Below are 15,180 nucleotides of genomic sequence, written 5' to 3' on the forward strand. Positions count from 1 at the left end.
CTGAGTAAGAATCCTCTTTTTTTTGTAACTAGGAATAGAATATCAGTGTTAGGGAAATAGCTGAAGCAATATAAACACTAGAAAATATCGTTTTGTACTGCACTCAGTTGCTAGTAATTTTCTTAACCTGAATTTTTTTGTTATTGCCTTCTATTTTAAGAATAATGTTTACTTTTTACCTTGAAACTAACTCACAGTTTCCAGCTGTTATTGTCGTTAGTTGTGTCTGCCACCACCAGCCTTTTCTGGTGACTTCCAAAATCAAAGAATTGGCCTTCCCAAATCTGTTTTCATTGTAATTCCTTAAAAGAAATTAAGTTTCATTTTCCTTATTTGAAAGAGTTACAAAGAGAAGAGAAGGTAGAGATCTTCCATCCACCAGATCACTCCCCAAATGGCCACAACTGGCTAATCCTGTAGTGCCTGCATTCTATATGTCTGCTGGTTCACGTTCCAGCTGCTCCCTTTCCCATCCAGCTCTCTGCTTGTGGCCTGAGAAAGCAGTTGAGGATGGCCCAAGGCCTTGGGACCCTGCTCATGCATGGGAGACTGAGAATAAGCTCCTGGCACCTGGCTTCAGATTGGTTCAACTCCAGCTGTTACAGCCATTTGGGAAGTGAACCAGCAGATGGAAGATCTTTCTGTCTCTCCTTCTGTGTGTAATGTTGCCTTCCCAATGAAAATAAATAAATAAATCTTAAAAACATCACAGGAGAACAGGTTACAGACCAGAAGTAGTGATTGGCTTTGCACAATGGCAGTATTGTAGCCAATGAGGCTTATCCAAGACTCAGTTATTGCTAATAAGTAATGACTTATTCCGTGTGACTGCAGCACAGCATATGAGATTAGCAGCCAGATGGGACGATGGGAAGAAGTGAGCATCAGGGCCCATGTGGCGGTCACCAGAAGGCTGAGTGCTAGGTGTTGTGCTCATAATCCCTAAGAGGTAATCTTAAGATGCTAATGAGAGTCAGGTGCAATACCTTATCTGGTAACACTTTGGAAATTGGACAGTGCACAGGGATCATGATGCTGTCATATTATTATAAGTAACCTAATCTAAACATTTAAAATGTCATTCATTGCCCTCAAGTGAAATGCCATGGCTGAGGTTTCCTCTTACTTCGCTGCATTGTTTGTTTCTGACAGAATTTGCTCAGAAATAAACTATTAAATATTTGCCATGTTCAAACCATACAGCTGAAATGTTTTAAGGATTGGGGTCACTGGCAGTTCTTTTGGGTGTCCTGATTCTCAGCTGACTCATGCATTAGTGTTTATTGCCTACTGTGTGTCTACCATTGTGCTGGAAGCTTTATCCAAAAAATGAATAACTATAGGTCATGATTTATTAGTGATGTGAGTTCTTAATAAAGAACCAGGAAAATGCTAAGGAAATTTTCTTTGCAAATCATCAGTGTAGACACAGTGAAGTGCTCGTATCTGGAAAATTAATGAATGGAGACTCAAGAACAAAGAATGAACCTTGCAAGGAATGTGTTTTGGGGACCTGAGAAAGAAACACAGGATTGTGGAGGGGAGCCACTTAGCAGCATTTCAAGAACCCCTAAGTCATGACCATTCAGAGAAGAGGGGCTCATAGAAACCTCTCAACCTAATGGCCTCTAGTGTCCTTAGGCGGCAGAGGTCCAGGGCAGGGAGGATCCTGGTAGGTGGTAGAGCCTGAGCTGCACAGATCCAAATTAGTTCTTTTAAGACTTATTTGAGGGCCCGGCAGCATGGCCTAGCGGCTAAAGTCCTCCCCTTGAACACATCGAGATCCCATATGGGCGCCGGTTCTAATCCCGGCGCCTCCACTTCCCATCCAGCTCCCTGCTTGTGGCCTGGGAAAGCAGTTCATGACGGTCCAAAGCTTTAGGACCCTGCACCCGCGTGAGAGACCTGAAAGAAGTTCCAAGTTCCCGGCATTTATGGATTTTTTTATTCCTCATTCAGTCCAAGCCTCATTTGCCAGTCTCATTCCATGGGCTTGGAGGGCCACATGCAGGGTGACCTCCCTGCCTCTGACCCCCCCCCATTCTCAGCTCCCTCCCCTGCCATCCGTGTGTGCGTCATCAGGATCTGGGACCCTGCAGGTTCCCCAGCTCAGCTGTGTCCAGGGAGGCCGGGCTGCAGGCGGGCAGCAGGGCCTTCCCACGGGGCTGCGTTCCTGCCACCAGCAGCACGAGGCTCTTGCGGAGGCAGGGTGGGCCTGTGCTGGGTAGGACTGCGGCTGCACAGAGGCTCACACGCACACACGGGGCCTCCCACGCTCTTGGAGGCCCAGGCCCCAGCAGCCCCTTGGGGTCTAATAGCAGCGTCCTCGCTGTGGCATCCACACCCACACCCTGCTCCCACGCCTGCTGCCTCCAGCTCCACCTCTGCTATCGGCCCCATCTGGCTCCTGTGTCTGCCCGGCCCCTACTCGCTGAGCCTGGGGCATCTCACAGCTCTCCCGCCGCTGTGGGTGGGGTGTCTGTGAGGAGCACAAGGCAGGATTGACAGCGCCTGACTGTGCCTGGGTGGCTGTGCACTCCAGATGGAGAGCCTGACTTCTCTGAGTCAAGACATAGCAAGAGGTCCCAGTACTCATCCAAGTCTCCCTATAGCAGGAGAAGGAGGCAAGACTGGCTTCCACTCCCACCCCCTCTGGTGCTTCTTTCCCGTGCTGTCTGCAGTGCTGGCATTGGCCAAGCTAGGTGCCACCGGCTCAGGGGAGATGCCTTCTCACCACAGCCCCGGGCCCAGCCTCACAGGCCTGCCCAGCGCCTGCTGAGCGAGGGGAGGGGGACTGGTTCTGCCCCTTATTCCTGTATCTCTGTCCACCCTGTGACAGACAGGCAGGTGCACAGGTTCCCAGCTGAGAAACCAAGGCACAAATGGCACAGACAGATGGAACTCAGGACCACAATGGCCTGCCTTCGCCTCACCCTGTCCTTTCCTGATTCACACTCATTTATTCTCTTGGGCTCTGCTGGCCAAGGACAGGGACTTTGGAGGCTGTCCCAGTTGGGAGATGCAGGGATGCTTTGCGAATTAAGGACCTTGAACGATAGTGCTTGGCGTCTTTAGCCCCAGTTTACTTCTCCCAGTTCTCCCTAGGGAACGTTTCCATTTTTCCCACTCATTCTGTCAACAGATGGTGCTGCATGCCAGGCACAGTTCTGTTTGCCTTAATTATAGCTGCGATTGGACACAGGCCCTGCCTGCGCGCAGCTGAGCTTCTGGTGGGAGACACAAATACAGAACACACAGTCGGGCTGCTGACGGGGACCCTGAGCCCATGGTGGGAAAGGCATGACTGGACTGTGCCAGAGTGGACAGCCCTGGATGCCCAGGTTCAGAGTCTCATTCTGCTCTGCCACCTTCTTTCGATATTTCCTGGGCTTTCCGGTGCCCCTCTCCCAGCCTTAGTTTACCCCTCTGTCAAATGCAGGAACTCTTCTTGCAGGGCTGTCAGGGCATAGACGTGACACCTGCTGATGACTGAAAGCCCAGAACTGCCTTGTTCGTTCACTGGCATCTTACACTTACTGTTCCATGTTTGTTAGAAAAAAGAAGAAAATTGGGCCAGTTGGGCCCGGTGGCGTGGCCTAGCGGCTAAAGTCCTCACCTTGAAAGCCCCGGGATCCCATATGGGCGCCGGTTCTAATCCCGGCAGCTCCACTTCCCATCCAGCTCCCTGCTTGTGGCCTGGGAAAGCAGCTGAGGATGGCCCAATGCATTGGGACACTGCACCTGCGTGGGAGACCCGGAAGAGGTTCCAGGTTCCCGGCTTCGGATCGGCGCGCATCGGCCCGTTGCGGCTCACTTGGGGAGTGAATCATCAGACGGAAGATCTTCCTCTCTGCCTCTCCTCCTCTGTGTATATCTGGCTATAATAAAATGAATAAATCTTTAAAAAAAAAAAAAAAGAAAGAAAATTGGGCCAGTGATACAGCATAGTACATAAAGCCTGCAGAACTGGCTTCCCACATGGGTACCAGTTCAAATTCTGGTTGTTCCTCCCTCTCTAGCTCCCTGCTAATGTGTCTGGGAAAACAACAAAAGATGGCCCAAGTCCTTGGGCTCCTGCACTCACATGGGTGACCCAAAGGAGGCTCTTGGCTTCAGACCAACCCAGCTGCAGCATTTCGGAAGTGAACCAGTGAATGAAGCACTCTCTCTCTCTCTGTGTGTCTCTCTATAAATCTGCCTTTCAAATAAAAAATAAATAAATAAAACAAAAATAAACAAATCTTTGGGGTGGGCTTGGCTGGACAGGCAGTGACACCTGCTGGCATGAGTGTGTGCTGGAGGGTGGGGTCAGTTGGGTTGAGTTAGGCTCCACTATGCAATGCTGTATACAAGATCTCAATGGGATGTGGGCCAGACCAGACCAGTCCAGTGCACACGCTGGCAGCACAGGAAGCAGAGTTGGAGGGGCAGTCCAGTTGGGGGGGTTATTGGGGATTGCTCTGACTGGGCTGCAGCGCCCCCCTGTGGTACATAAAGGCTGGGGGTGTGGTGGGAAGGGCAGCGCTGGGCCTCAACACCCATTGATTTGCTGAAGATGGAGAGCAGAACAAATTGATCAACTATCTCATGAAACCCGACCGCAAATTTCTGGGCCAAAGGAGGCTCAGAGGTGGACTATGACAGCCAATTGACCTCAGAAAGATTTCCTCGTCCGTGGAGAAGCGATAGCAGCAGCATCTCAGAGCTATTGAAAACACATGAAGAGAATCCTCAAAGAATGCTGCAAAATGAGGACCCTGGGATGACATCGGGTGGCAGTTCCCCAGCCCCAGGGAATGCAGCAGTTGGGAAACGGCGTGGTTTCTCCTCTTGCATCACCTTCTCCCTCCATATACGGGAAGAAGAAGAAAATGTGTAGGAGCGAATCAAGATGGTGAAATAGGGTAAGCACAGGTTTAAACAGATGGAGAAACATTAGCCAGTGTGGAGCAGAGAGGGCACATTCCAGGAAATAGGAGAGGACAGAATAGCAGAGGGGTGCCTGGAGACTGACAGACACAGGAAAGCAACAAAAACAACAGTGTGGTGTTGCAGTGACTGATACCCCAGCGGCATTCAGCAAACGGCAATCTGAATTGCATCAGTAGCTGGAACTCCACCAGCAACCAGGTGCAAAGGGACTTTCACTGGGAGCTCAGAGGTGAACCCAGACAAAGAACTGCCCATCCTGCTGGTCTGTTTGATTTGACCAGGAGCAGAGACAGAGCAGCAGATCCCAAATGGGCGGTGCGGGATTTCACAGCCCAGTCTGCCCCCCAGAGCCGAATTGTTTAAGGAGACAAGGCAATGGGACAGTACTGCACATGCACTGAGCTGGGTGTGAGCTCATTTCTGGTCAGTGAACTGCAACATGCATCCTACAGGTTCCACGCAAGACAGGTCAGGGTAACTCTCAGACCTGATGGCCAGCAGATCAAGAACTCCACAAATGGCACACCAGGCACCATTTTGTACAGTATGGAAAGACTTTAAGACTTCAGGGACAACAGTGAGCTGCGCATGCACTGAACTCAGCGAGAACTCACTGAGTTCAGTGCATTGCACTGCTCCCACGGGAAAATAATACCAACTTTGGCATCTTATAACTCAAAATAGGTTCGTGTGGTCCTCAGACCTAACAGCCAACAGGTTCCGGCAAGATCAGCACTGCCAGCAACCTAGCTATATAGGACACCTGGTATCTCTCTAATCCTGGAACCTATTCCAACCAGAAGTGTGAGAAAAGTTGTACAGACAACAGTGCAGCTTCATTGTGGAAGTTTTTTGTGGAAATCTAACATAAGAACCCAGACCTGGAACTTGCTGGAGGGAGTGGCACAAGTGACTGCAAACAAAGAGCCATGTACCGACTATAGGAAGTAAAATCAAACTGTAGATCTGTGGGTGACACAGCTTAGCAACCTGCCCCAAGGAGAAGAATCTGATAACCAGAAGTACAATGACCAAGAGCAAAAGAAGAGACAGAGGCACCATGAATATTACTGAAGACTCTCCTGCAAAGGAGCAAAACCCTGTGCCAACCTCAGAGTTAACTGAGGAAGACATGGAGAAAATGGGGCACACAGAATTCCAAACACTTGTTAGAAAGCTTGTTATCAACAATGAGAAGCACATAAAGCAGGCAAACAAGAAATGTGAGGAATATGTCACACTGGAAATGATTGAAGTGAAAGCTGATATATCAGAAAGGAAGAATATAGTGGGGCAAATTAAAAGTGCAGTGGAGAGTCTCCAGAATGGAATGAAGGAGGCAGAAGAAAGAATCTCAAAATTAGAAGCTATTTTCTGTCACCAGGGGGAAGCAAACAAAAAACTGGAAGCAGAGCTGGATCAGGCTAAAAAAAGAACTCAAGAATTGAAACACACCGTTAAAAATCCTAATATAAGAGTTATGGGAGTTCCAGAAGGTGCAGAAAGAGAAGCTGGGTTTACAAATGTATTTAATGAAATAATAAAGGAAAATTTACCTTATGTAGAGAAATAATTAGAAGACAACATCCAGGAGGGGCATAGAACCCCCAACAGGTTTGACCAAAGGCGATCTTCACCACGACACATGATAATCAAGCTTTCTTCAATTGAACCTAAGGAAAGATCCTTAAATATGCATGTGAAAAAAATCAACTGACATATAAAGGAATGCCAATTAAACTCACAGGAGATCTCTCACAGGAAATTCTACTGGCCAGAAGATAATAGAGCAACATATTCCAGATTCTAAAAGCAAAAAATTGTAGGCCCAGGATAAAGTACCCAACAAAACTTTTCCTTTGTCTTTGAAAATGAAATAAAATTCTTCCACAGTAAAGAAAAGTTAAAAGAATTTGCCTCTTCCAAACCTGCCCTACAAATGATAATTAAAGATGTTCTCTTGACAGAGAAGAGGAATAGCACCTACTAAAACCAAAGGTAAATGTGAAGAACATCCTAGAAACATAACAACAGAAGACTAAATCAATGGACAACCCAGTACTAAAATGACAGGACCAAATTACCACCCATTCATATTAATCCTGAATGTAAATGGCTTAAACTCATCAATCAAATGTCATAAATTAGCAGACTGGATTAAAAAACAAAACACATTTATTTGTTGCCTACAGGAGACACATTTCACCAACAAAGATCAGCCGAAACTATCTCATGGATTTTGATTTTTTTGTTGTTGTTGTTAGTCTCACCTCTTCAAAACACATTCTTCTGATTAAATCCTTCACTGATTCATAGATCATACAGTAGAATCATTTTCTTCAAGAAGATTCTTGATTTTCTTTTTCCTTTCTTCAGTGACACATTAGTCATTCACTAGCATGTTATTTAACTTCATGGCATTGTTAATTTCTTTTTTCTTCTTGTTGTTGATTTTGTATTGTGGCTTTTCATTTAAGGGGATGCACAGTAATTGTGTAATAGAGACTATCATATCCAGATATGAGCACTCAATGCAATATTCATCTCTACTTCCAGACCAAAGATGGACTCCCAATGAAACTGTTTACTATATCTTGACAATAGGATGCTGGACTCTCTGCCATTGTCCATGCCTGCAATGATGGGCATATGACTGTGTATGAAGAACCATACTGTAGTAATAATAGAAGAAAATTCAGTGACAAGGGAGGTGGTTGGGGAAGGGATAAGGAAAATCCCAGGGCCTATGGAACTGTATCATAAAATGATAGTAATAAAAAGAAGTAAAATTTTAAAAAGAAAACATATAAACAAGGGTCTCACTCACTACCTCCTGGTCCTCGACCCTTCCCACCATGATCATGTATGTGAACATCATCAATTTAATTTAATAAAATTAAATTTAAAAATAATTAAACATAACTATTTTTTAAAGATTTATTAATTTTTTATTGGAAAGTCAGGTTTATAGAGAAAAAGAGAGACAGAGAGAAAGATTTTCCATCCACTGGTTCACTTCTGAGTGGCCACAACAGCTGGAGCTGAGCTGATCCGAAGCCAGGAGCTTCTTCCTGATCTCCCACGTGGGCAGGGTCCCAAGGCATTGAAGCAGTTGGGATAAAACTGGTGCCCACAAGGGATCCTGGCTCTTACAAGGTGAGGATTTAGCCATTGAACCAATGTGCCAGGTCAATCTAGTTTCATAAGTGCTCTTATTGTTTTGGAATTTGCAAAAAAATAGCCCATTCTCATGCAAAATCCAGAGCTCACAGACATGTGCACTGCGTGCCCCTGGGAAGCCTGCCAGCCAGTCCTCCAGCTTGCTGCTCTCTGACTCCGTTGCCATGGAGTCCACCAGGCCTCCTTCCTTTCACGTTCATCCGTTTCTTTCTTTCCTTCCTTCTTCATTTCTTCTTTCTTCCTTCTTTCCTTTCATCTGCTGGTTTACTCTCCAAGTGGCCACAACAGTCAGACCTGGGCCAGACTGAAGACAGGGACCAAAACTTTATTCCAGTCTCCCAAAGGGGTGACAGGAGCTCAAGTACCGAAGCCATCACCTGCTGTTTCCCAGGCCCATTAGCTGGGAGCTGTGTGCAGTGTGCATAGGGCCTGCAGGCTCCCTCACATGGTGCACCCTTAAACCAGGGCAGCTTGCTCTTACCTACTGCCCTGTGCCTGGCCTCATCGTGTATCTTCTGCATGGGAGCACATCCATGTACAGCTTTGCTTGTCAAAACTCCACTGCTCCTTAAAAAAAAAGTGTTTAAATAGAGTAACATAGAGGTAGGGAGAGGCAGAGAGAGAGAGAGAGAGAGAAAGAGAGAGAGAGAGATCTTCTACCCACTGACTCACTCGCCAAATGGCCACAGTGGCCAGAGTGGCTTGGGCTGGAACCAGGAGCCAGGAGTTTCTTTCAGGTCTCCCATGTGGGTGCAAGAAGCTCAAGCATTAACAGGGAGCTGGATTGGAAGTGGGACATCTGGAACTTGAACTGGTGCCCAGCTAGGATGCTGTCAATGCAGGCAGTAACTTAACCTTCTATGCAACATTGCTCTTTTAAGAGGGTATGGGCCATCTCTAATTCAACAGAGGACAGGATGCTGAGTGCCTCACCATAAAAATGGAAAGAAGAGCAGATTGAATAACGCTACAGGTCAAATTTTCCTTCAAGTATCTAAAGCTGTAAACATACTAAAACAGACAGCTGGTGAGTGTGGGAGGTGGTATCTCACACATGGTGCAATGAAGCCAACCCATCTCAGAACAATCAAGACTTCTCAAGGAATACCCTCAGGACAGCAGGGCCCCTGGGATGACATCAGGGGACCAATTCCATCCTCTGGTGCTGACATGAGGTGGCAACCAGGGGCAACACATCCTCCCCTCCTCCCTAGCCCCCACTATCCCAGAACGGAAGGCAGGGTCTATTCCCTCACCTACTCCTGCCCCTCCCATCCCTTCCCAAACCACCCAGAGACCCATGTGCGCATGGGTCTGTCATCCTCTCACCTATGTAACAAACGTCTACAAATAAAATTATATTGAAAAAAGAGGGTATGGGTCAGGGGTTACGGAGGTGTCCAGCCTCCTTGACTGCATCCCAGGAAGCAGGACCTCTCCGAGGGGAAGTCCACCCTTCGGTGAGTGCCTTTCTTTTGAGGATTCTAGTGCTTCCTGTCCATTTGGTTCAGGGGCACATCAAGGTTCTCTATCTCCCACCCCTTAAAGCAGAACCAAATGCAACCCTTCATGGCACACCCACCCCTGGTGGCAGGTGCCGGGGCAGCTGGCCAGAGCAGCACAGGGCAGTCCTGAGGGGGGTTGGGGTGAAGAGCCTGGGCCTAACCGGTGGGCAGGGTAGAGCTGGCTTCCAGCTCTGCAGAAGGTACAGGAGGATGGTGGATGCGGCTCCTCCCTGAGTCCTATTCAGGACCCCAGAGTTTCTCAGGAGCCTGCCTGGAGGAGGAGGCAGCAGTAACATCCCCATGGCAGCTGTTGACAAGGGGGCCTGGCCACAGGCGGCCTCCCCTGGTGCAGCATCCCCGATGGCTGGACCTGCTGAAGGCCCATCTCACATGATGTTGATCAGGCTGGGCATGTCTCCACCGAGGGCTCCAATTTGATCCTCATTCACAGGAAAGGCTCCGCCCCTTTTCTGCAGGGCTGCCCCAAAGCCTTTCCTGCTCTGACCAGGGAGACTATATCTTTCTCCTTCCTGCTGATGAGGGTCCATCAGGGGTGGAAGGTACAGGGTGGTTAGGGGTGCTGGCTCATCTCCTTGCAGGAGCCTTTCCCACAAACCAACGGGGGTGAACCACCATGACCACACCTTTCTGGAAAATTCCCACAGCTGGAGGTAGGCATTGCTTCCCTCTTGCCCGCAGATCCTAGGGCCTATTTTTGGTCCTGGCAGGCTTGATGTGGTGGCCTGTGTGGGCGCTTCCTTTTAATCTGGGGTCTACAGCCAGCGGAGGATTGGGCGGGTAATTACAAGCACAGAGCTGTTTATGGAAACAGCCCTGAGCAGAGTCAGGAATCCAGCCAGTGGGGAAGACCCCCAGCGGCAGCCCCAGGCCCCTCCCCGCAGCTCCAGTGTTGCTGGGTGGTAGAACTCTCCAGGTTCTGCTGTGTGGCAGAGTTGGCCCTGGGCCTTGATCATCAGCATGGCAACCCACCAGGCCCAGTCCCTTCACTTCAGGTCCCTAGGGATCAGTGCCCACCCTCAGGGGCCAGGAAGGAAGGAGGCCAGTGTCCTGCCAGGTGGGGATGGTGGTAGCTTCTGGCGGAGACGCATTGGAACGTTTGAGGTCACTCCAGGACAGCGATCATGCCCCTGTTTAAGGGTCCGTGAATGGGGGACACGGCCACTGGCTGGAGGACAAGTAGTGCTTTAGAAGAATGGGCCCAGGCCCTGGACACAGAGGCTTGTTGATAGCTGCCGGGAGCTCCATGCTTACTCAGCGATGGCACCTTCTTTCCTAGAGCAAACTTTCACAGCTACAGCAGGGACATGGACTGCTGGCATGGGGGACAGGGACAGACCAACAACCTCACCTGTGGGGTCAGAGTAACACTAAAAGGCCCCCTTGGGCTTAGGTGCAAGCGGGCTTTCAGTGGGTCAGGTCCGAGTGGCTTCCTGGAGGAAGAAGCTTACAGCATGCAGCATGAGAAAATACAGATCAGAATCTTTGCAGATGATAGATAGATAGATAGATAGATAGATAGATAGATAGATATGACTGATTTGAAGGGCAGATGGAAGAGAGGTCTTCTATCCACTGATTCACTCCCCAAGTGGCAGCAATAGCCAGAGCAAGTATATGCTGAAACCAGGAGCCAGAAGCCCCATATGTGTCTCCTGCGTGGGTGCAGGGGCCCAAGCCTTGGAGTCATCCTGCACTGCCTCCACAGGTGCGTTAGCAGGGAGCTGGATCGAAAGTGGAGCAGCCAGGACACAAATCAGAGTCCTTGTGGGCTGCTGGCACCGCAAAGTGGAGGATTAGCCGGTTGAGGCACAGTGCCAGCCCCCAGGATGATTTCCTTACTTCCTTGTTTGTTACCCAACTTTCCCGTAGGACTGTAAACAGTGGGCGTGGGGCCTGGGCTGTCCACTTGGCTTGCACACCAGAAACGCTGCTTTCAATAGGGTTGAATAAATGAGTTCATGGATGTTTCTGGATGGACCTGGGAAAAGCAAATGGCACCGAAAGCTTTCAGACCTCAGACCACAGACCACACTAAGACACGTCCCTCCTCACCCCCATATACCCAGAGAGAAACTGTGGGACTCCCCAAATCAGCCATCCTGCCTCTCGACCGAGTATTTTTTTTTTTTTTCCACAAAGTGGAAGCACTCATTGCCCAGAAACCTTGCTTCGAAGATCCACGGTGCCTCTCCCATGGCCACCAGGGGAAAGGTTTCCCAGTATGATGTATCTACAGCGGTCACCAGCCAGATGGTGGCCAGGCCAAGTACACGCCTTGGCACTGCGCCCAGCCCATCTGAGCCACCGGGAGCTGCAGGCATGAGCTCCCACCCCCACAGCTGGTAGCAGAATTTTCCTGGGAAAACCCAAGAGTGCGCATTGTCCCTGACCTTTCCTGTAAGTCCCCTCGGTGGGTCCTCAGATGGCACAGCAGCGTGGGAAGCCGCAGCCAGTGTTTTGTGCTGGCTCTCAGGTTTGCACGCTGGTCTTGGTCACCATCAGGTTGTGGCAGTCCCTTGCTGTGAGGAGTCCTGGGTCTCTATTCCTTCTGTGTGTAACCGGAGCAAGAGTTCAGAGTTGGGACTGCCTTGCTGCCTCTGGGCATCTTTGGGGGCATTCCAGACCTGAGCTCTGTGGGAAGGTAGGAACAGGGCAGATTGAAAGCGGGAATGCTGAGAGATGTGTGGGACCCTAAGGAAGTGGCAACTGCAGTGACAAAGTAGGCCAGCTGTGGCCAACTGCAGCGAAGGCTCACTTAGCCGAGGCTGTATGCTATGCCCAGGTCAGCTATTAACAGGGGACATCTTGAGCTGTGTGCATGCCATTGATTGCTCTCTACTTCTATTTACAAAAAGAAAACAGAGGAGGCTGGCTTTGTGACTCAGCAAGTTAAACCACTATCTGCAGTGCTGGCATCCACTTCTGATCCAACTACCTGCCAATAACTGGGAAAGCAGTGGAAGATGACCTAAGTGCTTGGGTCCCTATCATCCAAATGGGAGATACAGATGAAGCTCCTGGCTCCTGGCTTCAGCCTGGCCCAGGACTGGCTGTTGCGGCCATTTGGAAAGTGACCCACTAGATGGAAAATCGTTCTCTTTTTCTCTTTCTCCCCCCCCCTTTTTTTTTTTGTTGTTTCTTCATATATATATATATTATGATTTTTACATAGTTGTTAGGGCTCAAAGGGTCAAGGGCTACAGGAAAGTGGAGAAGACTATTGTTTCCACATTCTGTTTTTCCTTCCGGTATCTGGGGGAAAGGGGGAGATAAAAGGAGAAGCCACACCCACCCTTCAACCCATCCCAGGGTCCCCCATGTGAGGCAGGCTCCAAGGGCACTGCTCAAGAGGTTTTGATAGTTCAACAGTTCTGAATTGCTGCTGATCTCGCCACTCCAAGCACAATGAAATCGCTGCAGAATCCACTGGCTGACACAGTCCACCTTAGCGTCTCCACTTGCCCAGATTTTCACTGCCGAACCTTGGCTGGGCTAGTTGATCAGTTTGTTCTGTCCTCTGTTGTGGTACCAGGTGTCCTCTGCAGGCTCCCATATCGTCCATGTGTATCTTAATACACTGTCAATTGCTCCGTCTGAGCCACTATGCCTCTCCTTGTCTTTATAACAAATAGATTTGGGGGGGGGTGAGATTTATTTGTTTTTATTGGAAACGCAAATTTAGAGAGAAAAATCTTTCACCTGCTGGCTCACTACCCAAGTGGCTGCAATGGTGAGAGCTGAACCAATCCAAAGCCAGGAGCCAGGAGCCCCACACAGGTGCTTTCCCAGGCCAAAAGCAGGGAGCTGGAAGGGAAGTGGAGCATCTAGGACAAGAACTGGTGCCCATATGGGATCCTGGTGTGCGTAAGGAAAGGATTTAGCCACTAGACCATCGGTCCAGACCCAAATGAATAATTTTAAAAAGAGAGAAATAAAATTGAACACCTCCCAAATCCCCCACCCTATTTTTTTTTTTTTTAGATTTATTTATTTTTTATTGGAAAGTCAAATATACAGAGAGGAGGAGAGATAGAGAGGAAGATCTTCAGTCCGATGATTCACTCCACAAGTGACTGCAACAGCCAGTGCTACGCTGATCTAGAGTCAGGAGCCAGGAGCCTCCTCCAGGTCTCCCACGCGGATGCAGGGTCCCACAGCTTTGAGCTGTCCTCGACTGCCTTCCCAGGCCACAAGCAGGGAGCTGGATGGGAAGTGGAGGCGCCGGGTTAGAACTGGCACCCATATGGGATCCCAGCATGTTCAAGGTGAGGACTTAAGCCGCTAGGCCACCGTGCCGGGCCCCACCTCGTTCTTTATTTAGGATATACTTATTTATTTTAAAGGCATATTAACAGAGAGAGGAAAAGATACACACATGCACACGCACACACACACAAAGAGAGGAGACAGATCTTCCATCCTCTGGTTCATTTCCCAAATGCTTGCAATAGCCGTAGACCATTCCAAGCCAGAATTCCAAAACTCCATCCAGGTCTCCATGTGAGTGCAGGTGCCTACGTGCTTGGGCCATCTTCTGCTCTCCGGGTGCATGAGCATGGGCTGGATCTGAAGCAGAGCAGCCAGGACTGGTGCTCACACAGGGGCTGAGGGCATTCCAAGCAGCAGCACGACCAGCTGGGCTTGACGCTCCGCTCCTGAGTTTTAGACATGGCCTGCTGCTGCTCCTGGGTATTGCACTTTGAGGCATCCACCGGGTGAGGAAATTGGAGGTCCACCTGCCTGCCAGCACCCACCACAAGGAATGACCACTGCTCCTCTCTCACAGTCCCTGCCCTTTCACAGCCCTCAGTGGGAAAGGTGCCAGTATCCCCACTTGACAGATGAGGAGCCTGAGGCCGCACAACGGCTGGTTGGGCTCAGAGCTGGGACCAGGAGCCCCAGCTACCTGTCCTGGTGGCTGAGAGGGGAAGACTTCCCAAGATTCACCACAGGGCAGGAACGGCATCCTGGTCCCAACCAACACTGTCTTCCACCCCCCTGCTTCGTGGAACATCCTTCCTCAGGGGATGGAGTGGGTGCTGACTGCTGGCAGCCCCCACCACCCCGCAGCACAGGGGCCTTCCCTGCAGCAGTTACCGACACAGGAAGTGCCTATCCATCATCACAAGTCATCACTTATCAAATCATCACTTTCCTCAAAAGCCCCCAACTTCTGGTGCTGCTGGGTGGGCAGTTTCCTGCCCTGGTTTCCCAGGTAATTAATAGAGCTCACAAACCCACAGGGTCATTTCCATGGAGTGGGAGGTCTTCAACAGACTTGGATGCCACCCCAAGCTGAGAGAGAGAGAGAGAGAGAGAGAGAGAGAGAGAGAGAGGTGGCCACAGTTTTCAGGTAGGACCATGGGTAGTTCCTGCCGTTCCTGGAACAAATGGACTTAACCTTGTTAGGAAAGAGGTGAGGGGAGGGTGTGACTGAAGACCCTCCCTGTCTGTCCTCCTGTCCTATACCCTGCGACAATGGCACACAGTCACAGCGAGGAGGAGCTGTATGCACTGCTTGAACACACAGCAATTGTCACCC

General features: G+C 49.6%; 1 protein-coding gene across 1 annotated transcript in view; it reads left to right on the forward strand.

Annotated features, from left to right (window-relative positions):
* Positions 1 to 15,180, forward strand: part of LOC131477953 (bone morphogenetic protein 8B-like) — a 92,788-nt gene that overhangs the window by 61,752 nt on the left and 15,856 nt on the right. The window lies entirely within an intron of this gene.

This window comes from Ochotona princeps, chromosome 2, assembly GCF_030435755.1.
Source record: "Ochotona princeps isolate mOchPri1 chromosome 2, mOchPri1.hap1, whole genome shotgun sequence".
NCBI classification, from domain to species: domain Eukaryota; kingdom Metazoa; phylum Chordata; class Mammalia; order Lagomorpha; family Ochotonidae; genus Ochotona; species Ochotona princeps.